Below are 15,916 nucleotides of genomic sequence, written 5' to 3'. Positions count from 1 at the left end.
TGTTGCTGAAATAAGTCACGTGTCAGGCAGGAGGAGAAAAGGAAATTATGCTCACTGCTATATTTAAATGCCAGCTTAATGTAGTCTTAGTTTGAGTAAGCATTCATTGATTTTCTGTGCACTTGCCCAAAAATGCAACTTCTATGTCTTGAGGAAGGAGACTTTTTTCATACTTCACTGTTTTCTGGTCTGAGTATGTAGCTATAAAACTTATATTTTGTCTTTCAAGGAACAAGTGAGATCCTGAACTTTTGCATTTTCCTTCAACAGAAATATATTCTGTGACAAAGCATTCTTACCAATAATCTGACCATGAAGGTACCCTGTGATGTACTCAGATCAGATGACTCCAATATTGTAAAAATTTAGAGTAACATGAGAATTTAGAATTTAAAAATACTGGACACTTGACATAGTTTCTACGTAATGCACTTTCTCTGTGTGTGTCATTTATTCTATCTATAATTTACAGAAAGAAGTAAATATAAATGTATAAACATGGATATAAGAAACTAACAGAATTAGATGGCAGTAAAATACATGCAAAGACGGAATCAAACATAAATAGGGATTATTAAGCAAAAGATTAGTCTTTCCAAACCAGAGACTCTGGAGCTGATGGTTTGATCTTGTTTGGGTTTGCAGCTATGCCCTGGCAAAGCTTGTAAGAACAAGACTGACAGCATCCTGTTGGGGCAAGAGTGCAACTGTTCTACTTGGGTCCACACTGCACCTGTCAGCCTTGTGCATCTTTCTGGCTATTCTCATACCTAAAACCTTCAGATTTCATACTGGAAGAGAGAGTGCTTTTGTAATGATCAGGTAGAGACAAGAGTAGAGCATTGGCCTTCTGGCTAAGCTTTTAAAAGAGTATCTCCAAGGATGAGCTAGGGAATGAAAGTATTGGGATTGGCCAGTGTCAAGAAGAAAAATGAGGGATGGGACCACATTGCTTTGAGATGATTTATCACTCAAGTAACCCCAATAAGATACCAGTCTCAGGGTGTGAGATTTAGAGAGGAGCAACAAGTCAGCCTTAGTTCAAAGTAGTCATGGGTTTCTTCTTCACACAGCAATATGTAGCATTTTGGTCCAATAGGCAGTTGACACGAAACTTGTTTCTACTGAGTAATCCATCGCCTTTGCCTAATTCTGCTGCACTGTGTCTGTCTCTTAGCCAATAAACTGGCAGGTCACCTACTCATACACATATCTCTGTTACATGTTTTAGATCCCTAGCCTACTCTGTAAGTCATATTATTACAGTCCAAACCTCACACTATTTTACCTAATATAATTTCTTACTTAAGACATATTCTTATTTACAATTAGAGGAACATAATTTTATAATTTTTCTACTCAATATTTGTTTACCTTTATCACTACATTAACCCAAGCTCTTTCCAAGGCTGCAGATTGAACCCTTCAGCATCTGTGGAAGTTTCTATTTTTCCATTTCCCACAGACCATGTTGTACTTACCAAGAGGTTACTGCACATTTGAAGCTCTAGTGTGCATGGGAAGTTAAAAAAACAAATGTGTTTAGAGCCTTTGTGCTGTGCCATGGTACCTGAGCTTTGAATCAGGCTGCTCCTGATCAAGGTCTTCTTACTAATTACTTCTACTCAAGGAGTTTGACTGAGACTTAGGAAGTCAGTTTTCTTTTGTGGGTTGCTGCTTTCAGGAATACAGGTTAGTCACTGTAAAAATATTCCTAAGAATAGACAATTCATACCCTTGCAGTGCTGGCACTGAGAATTGCCAGTGTTCTGTAACCTTAAAGCTGGGCAGAGTTTAGAACATTTGTCTGAATCCTTGTGTTACAATTATTGCATTGTTAGTAGATTCGTGGCCTGACATTTGCTACTGTCATCATAACAACCATTGTTGTAAGAAAGAAATATTCAAACCTGAACTGGTTCAATGCCTGACTCCTGAGAAAACACAACTGACACTAATTTATGGTCTCAAAATATGCTGAAAATTCCTATTATTTTTATTTGCGTTGCTCCAGTCTGTCCCCTTGAGGCAGTAAGAAGGAAAAGAAATACGGTAGAGAAACTGATATATGTTGAGGAAACACAATTATTTTCTAAAAGCATTCTTATGGCCTCCCTCATCTTTCATATATTCAGGGTAGAATGAAGTGGGTGTGGGGAGATCAGAGCTCTGTTTCACTGATTTATCTTTAACTTTCAGTATGTCAAACTTATTTAATTTTCAGGGCTCCCTTCTTCACCCACCATAAGCAATCAATCAACACTAGTAAGCATAAAAACTTCTGATTTAAGTGTTTCTTTAATTTTAAACCAATTATTAAAAAATACCAGTTCATTTATATTTTCCTGCTTTAGTGATCAGCATTATTTGAATCCTTCAAGTTGTTCTTTCATTTAATCATCATCATCATTATATCTCATTATCGCCTTTTAAAATATGCCTATTATAAGTATTTTAAAAGTATCTTATTTGTCTGAAAGTTTTTCTCAACTCCTTCAAAGGACAGAGGAAAATAGAATAAAAGTAATTTCTTGGGTATTGATGTGAAATCATTTTCTGTGTCTGTGTTTCTATCACTTCAAGGTCTCATCTTGAGATGAATGTTGCCTGGGAACTGAGAACCAGGAGAAAGATTCTCCCTTACTAATAAAACCATCTTTTTATCTCTCATCCTTACCTTCAGGTGTTCTCTGTGTCTGGGGAAATTGGTCTGAAAATCCATAATTCTAGGTGTGAGACCAGAGTTAATAAATATTTTTGCAGGAATGTTTAAGCAGAAAAAAGAGAGGTGGCCTGGATTTGTTGATATTAGCAATGGAGAACAAATACATGAAGTAATGGTTATTAAATTACTTTGACATGGTGAGCTACTTCTTAGAAAGTATAAATGCAGAAAATAATTGAGTCTATCTGTAAGCAGATCTTGCACTAAAGGCCTACACTTCTCTGCACCGAGAGCAACCTCCTTCAAATAGAAAAAGATTTCAAACCAGGGAAAATGTCATTTTATATAGAATTCTCTATAATTTTACATAGGTATATTCCTAAAACTACTTTACCATCTTCCTAAATAGATATAAGAATGGATTATGTTATTCAGCATGAGATCATGACTTAGAAAAATATTACAAAAAGAGAATGGCCATTATACCTTAGTAGCAGAGCAGGAGAGAAAAGTGGGAGCACTTCTAAGTGAATCTGAAAGGTTTGCAAAAAGATTGTTTGTGCAAGAATTATGGACAGAAATCAAAACAAACAGGAAGGCATCTTCCTGACATACTAGCTGCATTCTGTAAAAAGTAATGATATTAATTGTTGTTCTCCTAGTGTATTGCCAGCTAATTCCCTTCATAACAAGTAGATCTCTCCAGGGTATATACTGGAATCACTTCCCTTATTGTTTTACTAAATTCACCTCACACATCTGTCTCAAATCCCCTCTGATCTCTAGCCTTAAACAACCTGAAGTTCACCTTCAGAGTCCTTTGCAATTCTTAACTTTTTGTTTCAATGCTGATGTCTTTTAGGTCTCACCCTCTGAAGCTTTTGTACTCATTTTGGATGGAGTAGCATTAATTTTCTTGGGAGTAGCTTGTGTAGATTTGTGCTGAAAACAGTGCTGATAACACAAGGATGTTTTTGTTATTTCTGAGCGGTGCTTGCACGAAATCAAGACTTGATCTTCATTCCCCCCTGGCCAGCAGTGAGCAGGCTGGGGCTGCACAAGGAGCTGGGAGGGGACACAGCCAGGACAGCTGAGCCCAGCCATCCAAAGGGATATTACAGACCATGATGTGTCGTGCTCAGCATGAAACAGTGAGGGGAGGAAATCTGCAGGTGCTGCTCTTGGTTATAGACTGGCTGAACGCTGGTCAGCTCGTGGTGAACAATGATTTAGATATTTTTCATCATTTCCTTCTCTTGGGTTTATTTTATTTATTTTTTGTTGGGTGTGGAAAAAACCATCTACCTTTTTTGTCATATTAAACTACTCCAACTTATGACTTTTCACAGTTTTAGCATTGCAATTCTTTCTCATACAGCAGGGCAAAAAGTAAGCAGGCAGTTGTGTGTGTTCATCTTCTTGCTGGGTTTAAAAAGTGATATTCATTCAATTCTACAAATAATTTCCTTCATTTATTTTTTTTACTTTCAGATGAAAGTGAAAAATTTCTCCTGCTTCTTTTAGCACTTGGAATGACCTCTAGCTTGCATTAATTTTCCTTTCTTCTGATCATCTTTCAAACTTTCCTTACATACTTTTTCAGAGACAGTGTGGGGTGCTCTCCAGCTGTTGTGACTTCAGTTAGCAATACACCGATTCCTGTTTAAACTCTAAATTAAAAGATGAGGACAAAAGTATGGTGATAAGTATTATTTTATTTGCTTTATTTGTTTGGCTGTTGGACTGGATTAGTCAGGATTCTGTTTACATGGTGTTACAAGGTTTTATGCAGTACTTTGTAATGAATCTGCTGGTAATATAGCAGTGTAGTTTTCTGAAACTACACATTAATTATTTGCTCTTTTTTAGTACGTAGGTCAAAAAATGTGAACTCATTTTTGATTAATAAGTTGATAATTGCTTAATAATAATATTGTTAATATGGGTTTTTTTAATTTCATTTTCTTAAAGTTTATCTATAGACAATTCACAAATACTTTCAAGCTCATAGCTAACACTTTTTAAATTTTGATTAGTTTCAATTATGTCTGTAGTTTTAGTTTGCAGTTGAAAGGTTATACAACTAGTCAATGCCACTGAAAATTTTGAATTATGTATTAAAGGAGGTGGGTTGGTGTCACTTAAATTCTTAATATGTTCTATGTGGTGTTCAATTTACTTCAGTATATATTCTAATATTTGCGTTTGGATTTATTTATAGTGACTAGTTTCTTTCCTGATAATACTGATCTAAAACACCCTCAAAAATGAGGTGTAATTTGATCAATACTGATTTAAATAGAAATATTAAGGGAATATTTAAATAAGGGCAAATCAACATCTGAAAGTAAATATTACAATTTCCAGAAAGCATTTATTTTCATATGTAACCTCTCTGTGTTTTGGGAAGCCACCTAGGATTCCAATTTCAGTACAATAGTGCACCTTTCCTCTGGTTCTTTTTACATAACTGATACAGAAAGCTCTTATGCCTATTCATAAGACTATTTATATTCTGAATAGAACATTAAGGTTTTAATTCTGTTTAAAAGCAGAGATTATAAGCAAATTTCAATTATATCTTAAGATAAATTTTAACTTTAGCAAATGTTTATGTTCTGTTATGATAAAAAATTTCATATATACAGGTAAGGGCATGAGTATAAATAAGTTAAATCATTGCAAATATTGTGTAATAGAACTTAATTACTATTTTCTAATTGTTTTCATGGATGTTATAGCCTTTTAGATATTATATTAAGAAGCATCTTTCTTGACAACTGACAGGAATTTTTTAAAATATTCTGTATTTTTCTTCTCCATGTGTTTAATAATTGTCACATGGGAGGCACCACCCCATGAGATCTGGTAAAAAATCAGTGTTATTGCCTTCTGTCTCACTTATGATTTCTGCTTTTATTATGACTGACAGTTCATTATTACTTTTTTTGCAGTTCCTGCATTATGTTTCTTGCTTTTTAAATATTCCATCAAATTTACATGAACGACATTGAGTTCCCATGGAATGACATTGAGTGTGGACTGCTTTTAGGTTGTCTACTGTTTTGATGATGTTGGTAGTTCCATGCAAGCATTTAAATTTTAAGGAGGTAATCCATGTTTGAACACCTGTTGGAAAAGAAGCACTTGGCTACATTCACAAAATGCTAAGAAATTGCCAAGAACTGGATTACATGTTTATAAACACAATAAAGAAGGTTAAGTAACATCTTACGTTTCAATTATGAGACAGTCTCAGAATTGAAATGTATCATGAATTGTTTTCTCAGTTCTATTTTAACCGATATCGTCTCCTTTTTGCTCACTTTTGAGACTGTAATAATACAGCAACCAGACTGGCTTTAGTTTCTTTACATGCAGAGCTTCAGTTTCAAATCTAGTAAAGCCTGTTTAAACTTATGCACTGACCTTGTTTTTTCTGAGCTCTGTACCTATGTTCCATCAGTAATCTCAGAGAACTTTTACTTCCCCTTTGCTAAATTTGAAGATGAAATAACATGGCAAAGTTCACAAGGGAGATACGAGAAATGAAGTGAATCTTGGATGCATTAACCTGTAAATTTTGAGTGTCACTTATCAGGACACCTTAAAATCCATTGATTTCAAGCAGCTCAGTTCTGTAAGTGACCAGGATTCACAAATACCCTGCCTGATTCTCTGGTTTTTTCCCCCCAGTAACACATGGACTGCCAGAAGTGAAGTAGAATTTGCTTTCTTTGTCTTCCTTTTTGCTACAGAGATTTGGTCCTGCACTATATGTGAATACAGAAATAATGTTCAAAATAGAATTGTAAAGCATTTGGCTAAAACAGAGGAAACACTAGCTAATCTAATGCCTACAACATATTTATTACTTCTCTCTTTGTGGGAAGCCCTGTTCTAGGCTCTGAAAAGATTCTGCATTTTTTCATAACGTTAATAAATTGTGAAAATAGGTTGGTTACAATAATGTCTTGTCTAGGCAGTATTTTGCATTATTTAATGCATTTATTAGGGTTAAGGAAAGAGGGCAGGAGAGTGTACTAGGAAAGAGTAACTCTCTAGAGGTGGTGTAAAATAAAAATTCCAAAGTCTTTGTACTTTATTTGTGAGATGTAGTGTAACTGTTAAACCCCAAAGCAACACCACCTGATGTTGTGAAGGTTCTTGCAGCCGCAGACCACACTTTCTGCAATAAATTCAGCAATTTCTGACAATCTGTGTATGACTCCTGGAAGCTCAAAGTGGTACTCAATTCACTTCCTATGAGCAGCTTTCACTGATTGTTCCTTGTGCCACAGCTGTAAAACAAACAGAGAAAGCTGTTATAAGAGAGGAGCTTGTGCATTGTAGGCACTCCTGTGCCTTAATCACTCTGTATGGAAACAATGCCTTAGAAATATTATTTGAAGCTATCACCTTTCCTTATGGATAAAGCACAAAACTATACCCAAGCTTTCCTGTAGTAGTAAAAACATTATCTGCTGCTTACCTTTTGAGAAGTAGAGGTACTGACCAAAACCTGAGCTCTTCCAGTTAATTCAGTGTAGCTATATAACTTCTGAAATGTCTGTTTTAATAACACCAGGACTAACTTGAATTGTTTTGCTCTGCACTTGTGTTGGCTCTTAGACAGTTGCATTCTGAATTCTCAGAAGGATTTTGGTTGAGTAGTTGTCCATGACAGTGCTGTATTTGCATTCTAATGTTTTTATGGGAAAGAAATAATTTGAAATATAAGAACAATGTTACATAAGCTTCAGGTATGCTAACCCAATTTCAGGATGAATATTGAACCTGAAGCAAAGTCCTTAATTGGCCCTTCTGTTTACCCAGCACTACTGAAATTAGGCACATTTAGGTCTTTTTTTTTTTTTTTATTTTCAGCAAAAAAAGCGGTTGTTAAATTTCCCCCCTATTTTGCTCATTATAAGCGCTGTGTTAGTCCCCTCTACACTATTACCTTATGCTTCTCTAAGTTAATTTAAGTTAATTTAAAGGGACTGACTAGCACTGAACATGTTCTGTTGTGGACTAATTGGCTGGTCTTGTGTCAGCTCTGCTGTTCTTTGTGTCATCCAGAAAACTTCATTTACTTTGTGTGGTAGTGTTATGGGTTGTCTCTGTGGCAAAACCCCCCAAAACCACAACCAAAACAAACAAAAAAATTGTGGTAGAAAAGCAACATAAAGATGGAGTTGTGTGCAGAAGAAATGTCTGTATAAGGATAACTTTGGAAAGGCTGGGTCAAAATGTGACTTATAACTACAAAAAGAGTTATAAGACTTTATAAGGATAAAGTTTTAGAAAAATATTAGATTTAAGAAAATATAAAAGGCATTGTATGATTTATTGGGGTGAGCATATAACAAATGCCTGAAAAGAAGATTAGTTTTTCAGTGAATATTCATGAGGAAGGGTTAAATACAAGTATATTTTTAATAATAAATTAAAATATGGGCAAGAATAATTGATAAATATAAGTTGTTTATTTTTTTGTATTGTGGTATCCTGGAAGTTACTTAATTAGAAACTGTTAGTTTTGGAAAACTTGCAGGACAGACAGTTTGAAAAGAGTCAGCATTGCACCTAGCTGGGGCTTTTAGATGACTATAAAGTACATTTAACACATTATCCTGCTGCTGAAGTGGCAAGTTAAAATAAAAAAAAAAAAAAATACAAATGCAATAGAAATGTATGTACGGCATAGCAATATTTCCATTTCACTCAACTGCAGATGGGGCATTTTGTTTACTCTGGGTTCTGGAGAATTTTTGATAAATACAAAAAATGTGATAGTAGGAAAAAAAAAGTTGGTGAAATTCCCAAAGGTTTGTAGTGTGGGTTTTTACAGTGAAGAGTGAGAGCAGTTATTTCCTTTCTCACTGCAGGTGAGACATAAAGTTGTGGTTTTTATTTTCTAATTTTAACCAGTGAAAATATGATATTAAGGATAACAGAGGTATGGAAAAATACTGTAATGGATGCTTTTTATTAATAGTTTCTCAAAGTACCTAGAGGGCAAGTAGACAGAAGGCTGTCTGAACATCCTTGATTCTGTTTCAGTAAATTAGTGTATGTGCTTGTGGATTAGTTGAATTCTTCTGAAGTCCTGCATTTGGAGGATGTTAATAAATAAAAGTAAGTGACACTGCTCTGGGGGTGTGGATGTTTAGAACATCTAACACACTTTGCTGTCTTTCAACTTGACGTTTAATCATCGTTCTCTTAACTACAATGTTTCAAGCTCAAGACCCTCTGTGGTGTAGACAACACTAATTATAACACCCTTGACTAATGTTTGTGTAAAATTTTATAATTACATCAATATTGCATCATGCTGATTAAATGTGGTTTCATATTTAGAGTATCTCACCTTTACTTTTTTCTCTTACTACTTTTTCTCCCTTAAACTCACAGTGCTAAACTTTCAGTAGTGCTTATTAAAACAATAAGTTTTTGTATGAGAAGATAATTGGTTTCAGCTCTTCATGTTTAACAGTGGTAGTTTTGGTCACTATTTGAGAATGGACTGTGAGACAAACTATTTTAAACTACTTAATATTTTTACTTTTTCATAAAACCATTATACTCTTTCCTGAATTATTTTCTGTGATATACCATACTAATGACTTCTCAAATGTCAGTAATAGGATTCTTTTCCCCAAAGTTTATGTTTGACTCTGGCTAAAACTCTAGTTTCATTTATTTTTCTCACTCAAATTTCTAATATTTTTTCTCTGATGATCTTTTCTCCCATAAACTGCATATTCACAATAAGCACATGTTATTAGGGGCTGTGTGGTCACTGTAGGCCCTAATCACACTTACACTCTTAGGTGGCGGTCTTAATCTTATGTGGCTACACACATGGGTGTGAAACAAAGCTTCACTACATTATCCAAGGCAGAGAGGCTGCACTGAACTGCTGCATTCTTAGGCAGGAATAATTTATCTTTTGGCTGGTCCTGTGGAGATATTTCTATGAGAGTCAAAGCAGGTGAGCCACACATGAATGAATCTTTGGAAATTTTTTTCTTACAAGAGACGTGGTTTGGTGAGGGAAAGGCTACAGCTACCTAAGTTTGACATGTACAGATTATTTTATGGTGTTTATACATTTGCTTACTCTCTGTAAACCCATGCATGGCTTTTGAATGACTGGAAGTCATCAAAGCAGGCAAGGGGCTATTGGGAATAAAAGGATCATAGAATAGGTTGAGTTGGAAGGGCCCTTTTAAAGGTCATCTGGTTCAACCCCTCTGTTGAGGGCAGGGACAGCTTCCACTAAATCAGGTTGCTTGTAGCCAGTCTGTATTTCTTTATGTCTAGATAAATGCAGGATGTCAGAATCATTGTTCCATGAAAGGCTGACAAAACTGGAAAGCTGTTATCATGCTACCAGCACTCATTCCATGAGCACCTGCATGCCATCACTTGTTGCCTTGTAAGAATTAGATGAACCTTTAGATGGTGGGTGGATTTATTAGACATAAACTGACACTTTCTCTCACTGCAGTTTAACCTCAGTGATATTTTCTCTCAGTCTTGAAAGGTTAAAAATTACTAAAAGCTTTGAAGTAATTTTTTGTTTATTTCCTTATTTCCTTATTGTTTAGTGTCCTCATCTGTAGAATGGCTGAGGACTGGTTCACAGGGGTCACAAACAGTAAGGAAAAAAATAATAATTTAGTTATTCAATTAAAAAAAATAATTCAGGAATCTGAAGAAATACATTCACTTGTCAAAAATGTCTGAAATTCCCTGTTGACATCCAAATTCCACAACACTGATTGAAATCTTATAATGTTTTGTTATTTTAGGATAAGAAACAAAACTTGCTAACTAGTGTTTGTTTACAGGTGCATGAGGCAAAATTTTTAAAATAATTTTAATTTCCTACTAGAGGGAAAGTTTTGCCCTCTTAGACTTCTGTCAGAGGAGTAGAAATGAACTGCATATCGAGTATATATACACATGTATATATGTATAGAGTAGTCTTCATTCTCTTGCCAGCCTATTCCACTCTTAAATTGATTTTACTGCAAGAGTCTATTATTCAGCCAACCTGTTTCTTTTCTTCATGTGTTCTCATTAATACATATTGAAAAGGGATAAAAGGAGGTACTCAGGGATATAATATGCAGGATTTTCTTCCAGTCCTTTCCCTATTAATATTCAAGGAAAATCTGATATTTTTTTACATAAGGAAAAATGTTAGGGTTTTTTTGGACACGATTCCATTTTCTGTTAGACTATTTGTGAAAGGCATTTTTGCTAGGAATTGAGAATACTTGCTTCCTGAAATAAAACCTTTGCTCCTGGTGGTACAAAATAAAACAGAAATATTAAACTCCCTGCAGCTCAAGTAACACTAACCTATACATGAAACATATTTTGAGTATTATAAAATATTAATAGTATGCTTACCCTGACAAATAAAGTTTTAATTATGCAGGTTTTTTAATGACATTGTAGCATGCTCCTGTAAATTTCCCAGCTGTGGCAATGCATTTTTATGTATTATCTCAATGTGTCTACTAAAAAAATATGTATCATTTGACCTTACTTTTTTTTTTTCTTTTTTTTTTGTCTTTCAGAAATGAATTCCTTCATTGCAAGAAATTGTGATTATTTATTGATTCAGAAAGAAAACAGACTGATGTTCTCTTGGGTGTTCTGAACAACATGTAAGTTTACTAACTTTACTGTAACTGATAATGTCTTCAGTTTAGGTAGTGATTATTATTATTTTAGCAAAGAAATCTTTGATTAGAGATGTTTATGTATTTTTTTTTTATCACAGCAGCAGCAAGGTACAGTGGCAGATTGTCTGAGGTAATACCTTTCCAAAGATATTTTTATCCACTTTTTTTACTTTGCACATTAATATTCATCAGGTTCTACTAATCATTTGTAAGCTTCACATAGGAAGGTTCATAGCAACACAAGTTAAAATACATCTTAATTGATAAGCAAAGCTCTAAAAAAAAAATTATACAGGGCCTACCTGCTCAGGAAAATGACCTGGCACTAGATAAATGCCTTTATTCATTAACTTCCCCCCAAAATAACAGTATTGTGACCTTTTCTGGTAGGAACTGCAAAAACACAACTTCACAGTGGCTGACAGAAGTGTAAACTCTGATTACAATTTTCAGTTTGGAGGAGATGCTAAATAATATTAATGACCTTCTCTGACTTAATGCACTAGTACAGAAAGAGAGGCTAAAAAGGCCGTTTGTTCGCGCCCAGGGCAATGCGTGCGGAGCATTGTCGCTGCTCAGTAGCAGGACTGTTTCTGGTATTGCTAGTGGAACAATGGTCTGAACTTTTCTTCTGTTGATATTTGATTTTGTTGCCATAAGCACTTCCTGCCTGATGATGATGGTGCCTTGACTTTTGAAGGGCTAATTGATTCAGCTTTGTTCAAGGCATTGTTTTAGTCTTTTCTGTGCACAGATATTTGTGGGGACAATTCATGGGCCCCAGTGTTGGGAGACTCAGTATCTGTCATCCTAATAGTCATGCACTCACATAGAAAGAGGATTTTGAGCACCCTGGTTTTCAGTGTTTTCAGTGTGATTTCTGTCAGTGTTTTTAGAAATGCTCCAGTCCACGAGTAGAAAAGATGTCACTGGCTGAGGTGACGTGCCGTATCTAGTGACTAGTCAGAACTTAAATGTGAGGTTTGACACACAGCCAGCACACTTGTCTTTGTTCAGGTGAACTTTTCAACAACTCTAAAAAATAAATTAATTTATATAAGATGGTATTTTTGCAAGTATATTATCAATTGAAGGAAAGACTAGTTTGAATCTCTTCGAATGTGGGTGGGGATTCTCAAATTGGGATATAAAAGCCATGCAATGGAAACTGTAGTGTGTCTGTGTTCTCTGCTGAATGTCTGACAGCAAGAAGCTGCAAAATGGATCCTCTGGACAAAAAAGTTGAAGGTGTGCTGTCAAAATTCTTGTTTTAGCTGAGCAGCTGACACAGATGTTTGTAACTTCCTGCAGGATTAGACTGATAGAAAAATAAAATCACTGGGCATCTCTTTATCAACAGCTAGATAGTCTTTTTTCCTGATTCATAAATACTTCCAGTGTCATGATCAGAGGGTTTAAGATCAAGGTTTTCATTGTTAGGGAAAGAAAATAGATTTTTCATCATTTTATTGGAAAAAAGATTTCTTTGATATGTGTCGCCCTGAAAGTTAAGCCTTCTGATAATGTTTTCATAGTTTTAGTTGCTTTCCCATGAAAGTCCTATAAACATAAGTTGTTTATCGCATTCCTTCTAAGAAACGTCCTTTGATGGACATTTCTCATGACCAGTGTGCTTGGGAAGGTGGTAACTTAATTATCCAATCCCTGCTCATTGTCGAGAATCTGTAAATACTGGAGTCAGAGAATAAGAGATGGTTTTTTGTTCTAACACTGAGAGTGTTCGTGTGAATCATTTTGTGTCCTTTAGCAACGGATATGCTCATTAGAATTTGTGATAGATGCCATCAATTTGAAATAAAAAATGAAATCTCTTAGTACCATTTTATTGTGCAGACTAAAAGTTAGGTTACAGTTGGCCTAAAAATGACTGTGTTGGCTGTAGCTGATGTGGAAGGCTCAGCTTTCCATTTGTGACATCCCATCATTTACATTTCCTGCTATTACTACACTTATAACTTTACAATGCATGGTTCTTGTCTCTGTTTTTTGGAAGACTCCTAGTCCCTGCTGTTGTAAAAGGTTAATAAAAGCTGTGCTGCACTCAGTACTAATTTATGTACACATCACCCCGCAGTCCAGGAGCTAACAAGATAACTAAACACACATGCTGGTTGATTTTCAGCACATTCAGCAATCAGAGGTATCCTGGCAGCCACAGGGTGGTGTCGGTACTGCTGAGAACTGATCTATGCTTTGCGAGAATTCTTTTCACATCAGAAAATGCAGATTAGTAGAAACTAAAATGTGTGTCCTCAGCCTTTCATCCCAACTGGCTCCCTGTTACAACCTTTAGGAATAGCCATGCTTTTCCACTAGAAGCTAATTAAACATGATTTTCTCATGGAAGCTGGCTGCCACAAAGCCTGGAAGGGCGAAACTGGGCTGTGGTCCTAGCCAGGGTGTTTTTGTGCTAGAAGTAGCTCCTAGGGACCCTGAAGGCCTGGGAGATGGGGTTGGGGCTGGAGCTGTGCTTTTAAAAGGCTTGTCTGGCTCAGGGGGCTTCACTTCTGGGGTTAAATTAACACCCACCCTTCAGATCAGGTTATGGGATTTTTGAGTACTTGACAGTACACTGACGATCTGTGAACCTGGAGCAGCTCATGATACATTTCTTTTGGTTTTGTACTGCTTTAATATCTTTCATTTTCTAGAGTTCTTCCTGATTCAGTTTGTACTGTGTTTTTTTGTTTTTTTTCAAATATCATTATTTGATAGAATAGAAATTCTGTTAGGAGTTTTATTGCTGTGTGATTTGGGGGGTGAAAAATTAATCATCTGAGTAGTGCTGATAATAGTCCAGGTACATAATATTTTAAAGTGGTTTTATGTGGATATTACTCTTCAGCTGAAAACACTATTTGGGAATGATTGATTTAATTCTTTTGTCTAGTTAGAGACTTGGCTTCTAACTGGAAGCATTTTACACTGTGTAGTTACTTGAGGCACTGTTATTTTCAATTCAACAGGAAATGGCTCTAAGTAAGAGCAGAGAAATGAGTGACATTGTGTTAGGGGACTGTGTATCTCAAAATACACAGCTTCAGCTTGCATGCAAAAACATCATTTAGCTGTGATAATAGAAATTAGATTTCAATCAGTGTGCTCTTTGTTATTAATCCATTTTCCTCCTTTCATCTGAAGAGGTCCTAATAACACGTTAGAAAAATCATACTCTTTAAAAACTGATTTGAAATAAAAATGCTTTTGAAGCCTTGTAATTTCAGGCATGCATTTTCTAATAATAATATGTTTCCTTGCTGCTAATGCATTGACGCATACTTGTAAATGTGCACAATGTTGTTCTTTTATTTTGGTCCAAGTTTATTGTTAGGAATTAAATCGTTCTTCCTATTTAAGAAAATTTGTGAGGGAACTGTAGGAGGTACAGTAAGAACACTAAATTTGAAGACCTAATAAAGACCTTGAGTTCTGAGGACTGGTTATTAATTTGGAGGGTTGAAGGCCTGAGGTTAACTTTTTCCTCTGGGGCAGCAATGGTGGTGTTTCAAGTAGTTATAAATCTTTGATGTTTCATCAGTTTCAATTACTGTCTGAAGGTGAGGATTTTGTACTGTGTGCACCCAAGCAAACACTTCTGTGTGCATTCTGCATAGCAGAACTCTCATAGAGCTTAGGTTGCCATTGGATTCTCAACTGTACATTTTTATGCAGCTACATTCTAGCAGACATTTTTTTTGGATACAGAAGGCTTCTGATAGGCTACTGTGATTATCTTTTTTGGTTTTGGGGCCAGTTTGAAGAACAAAAGACTTACTGCCAAAGATGTTGCAAAATTACTGCTAAATTAGTAACATTTCTTAGTTTCTGCTGCTTTTAGTCTAGCAAGTCTTATCTACCTAATATACCCTTTCCAAAACTCCCTTTGAAGTTGGGGGGAGATGAAAAGACTCCCCCCTATGAATGTGGCTATAATGCCCTATCTGAGCACACCCCTTCCTGACACTCCCACATTGTGCCACCCCAAAAGGGGATGGTGTGCCCAAAATCCTTGTCTTAAGGAGCTTAAAGGGGCCTCTCAGTATTATTGTCTCTTGTCTTACAATCTTGCTGCTTCTAGTAGGGCTGATTTCACCACAAACCCTTTTTCCATACAGAGTCTTGCTTTTCAGCATCCTTAGAGCTTTGTGAGTAAAATTGGATTGGATGACTGGGATCCTCTGGTCCATGATGCCATACATGAATGGATAGCCCATGGATAGGAAAATCCCATTCGGCCTGCAAAGGCTCCTCTGGATGAATGGGACCAAGAGTTTGATATATTCCTGTCTCAAAACCCAGCAGCTTTAGGACCTCCTCATGGACCAGTGTCCAGTCCCAAGAAGCTCTTTTTAAATCATACAAAGCTATGATGGAAAAATCAGGAAAATTCTTCCTCCGAAACCCCAGTAATAAGGGACACAAACAGGTGCATCTTTGTACAATGTTTTTTTATCTGCTCTGGCCTCCTGTGGTCATCCTCCCCCAGGTGGGGCTCCTGCTCTGGTAGCCACTCTGGGGCTAT

General features: G+C 35.9%; 1 protein-coding gene across 8 annotated transcripts in view; it reads left to right on the top strand.

Moving 5' to 3' along the window:
- Positions 1-15,916, top strand: part of LRRC4C (leucine rich repeat containing 4C) — a 485,259-nt gene that overhangs the window by 193,340 nt on the left and 276,003 nt on the right. For all 8 annotated transcript variants that reach the window (XM_015630824.3, XM_015630822.3, XM_015630819.3 and 5 more), the window contains exon 2: positions 11,266-11,355. The gene's annotated coding sequence lies outside the window, so the exon portion shown is untranslated. The remainder of the gene's footprint in view (positions 1-11,265; positions 11,356-15,916) is intronic.

This window comes from Parus major, chromosome 5, assembly GCF_001522545.3.
Source record: "Parus major isolate Abel chromosome 5, Parus_major1.1, whole genome shotgun sequence".
In the NCBI taxonomy this organism is placed as follows: domain Eukaryota; kingdom Metazoa; phylum Chordata; class Aves; order Passeriformes; family Paridae; genus Parus; species Parus major.
Note: the sequence above shows the minus strand (reverse complement) of the source record. Positions and strands in the feature narration are given on the sequence as shown.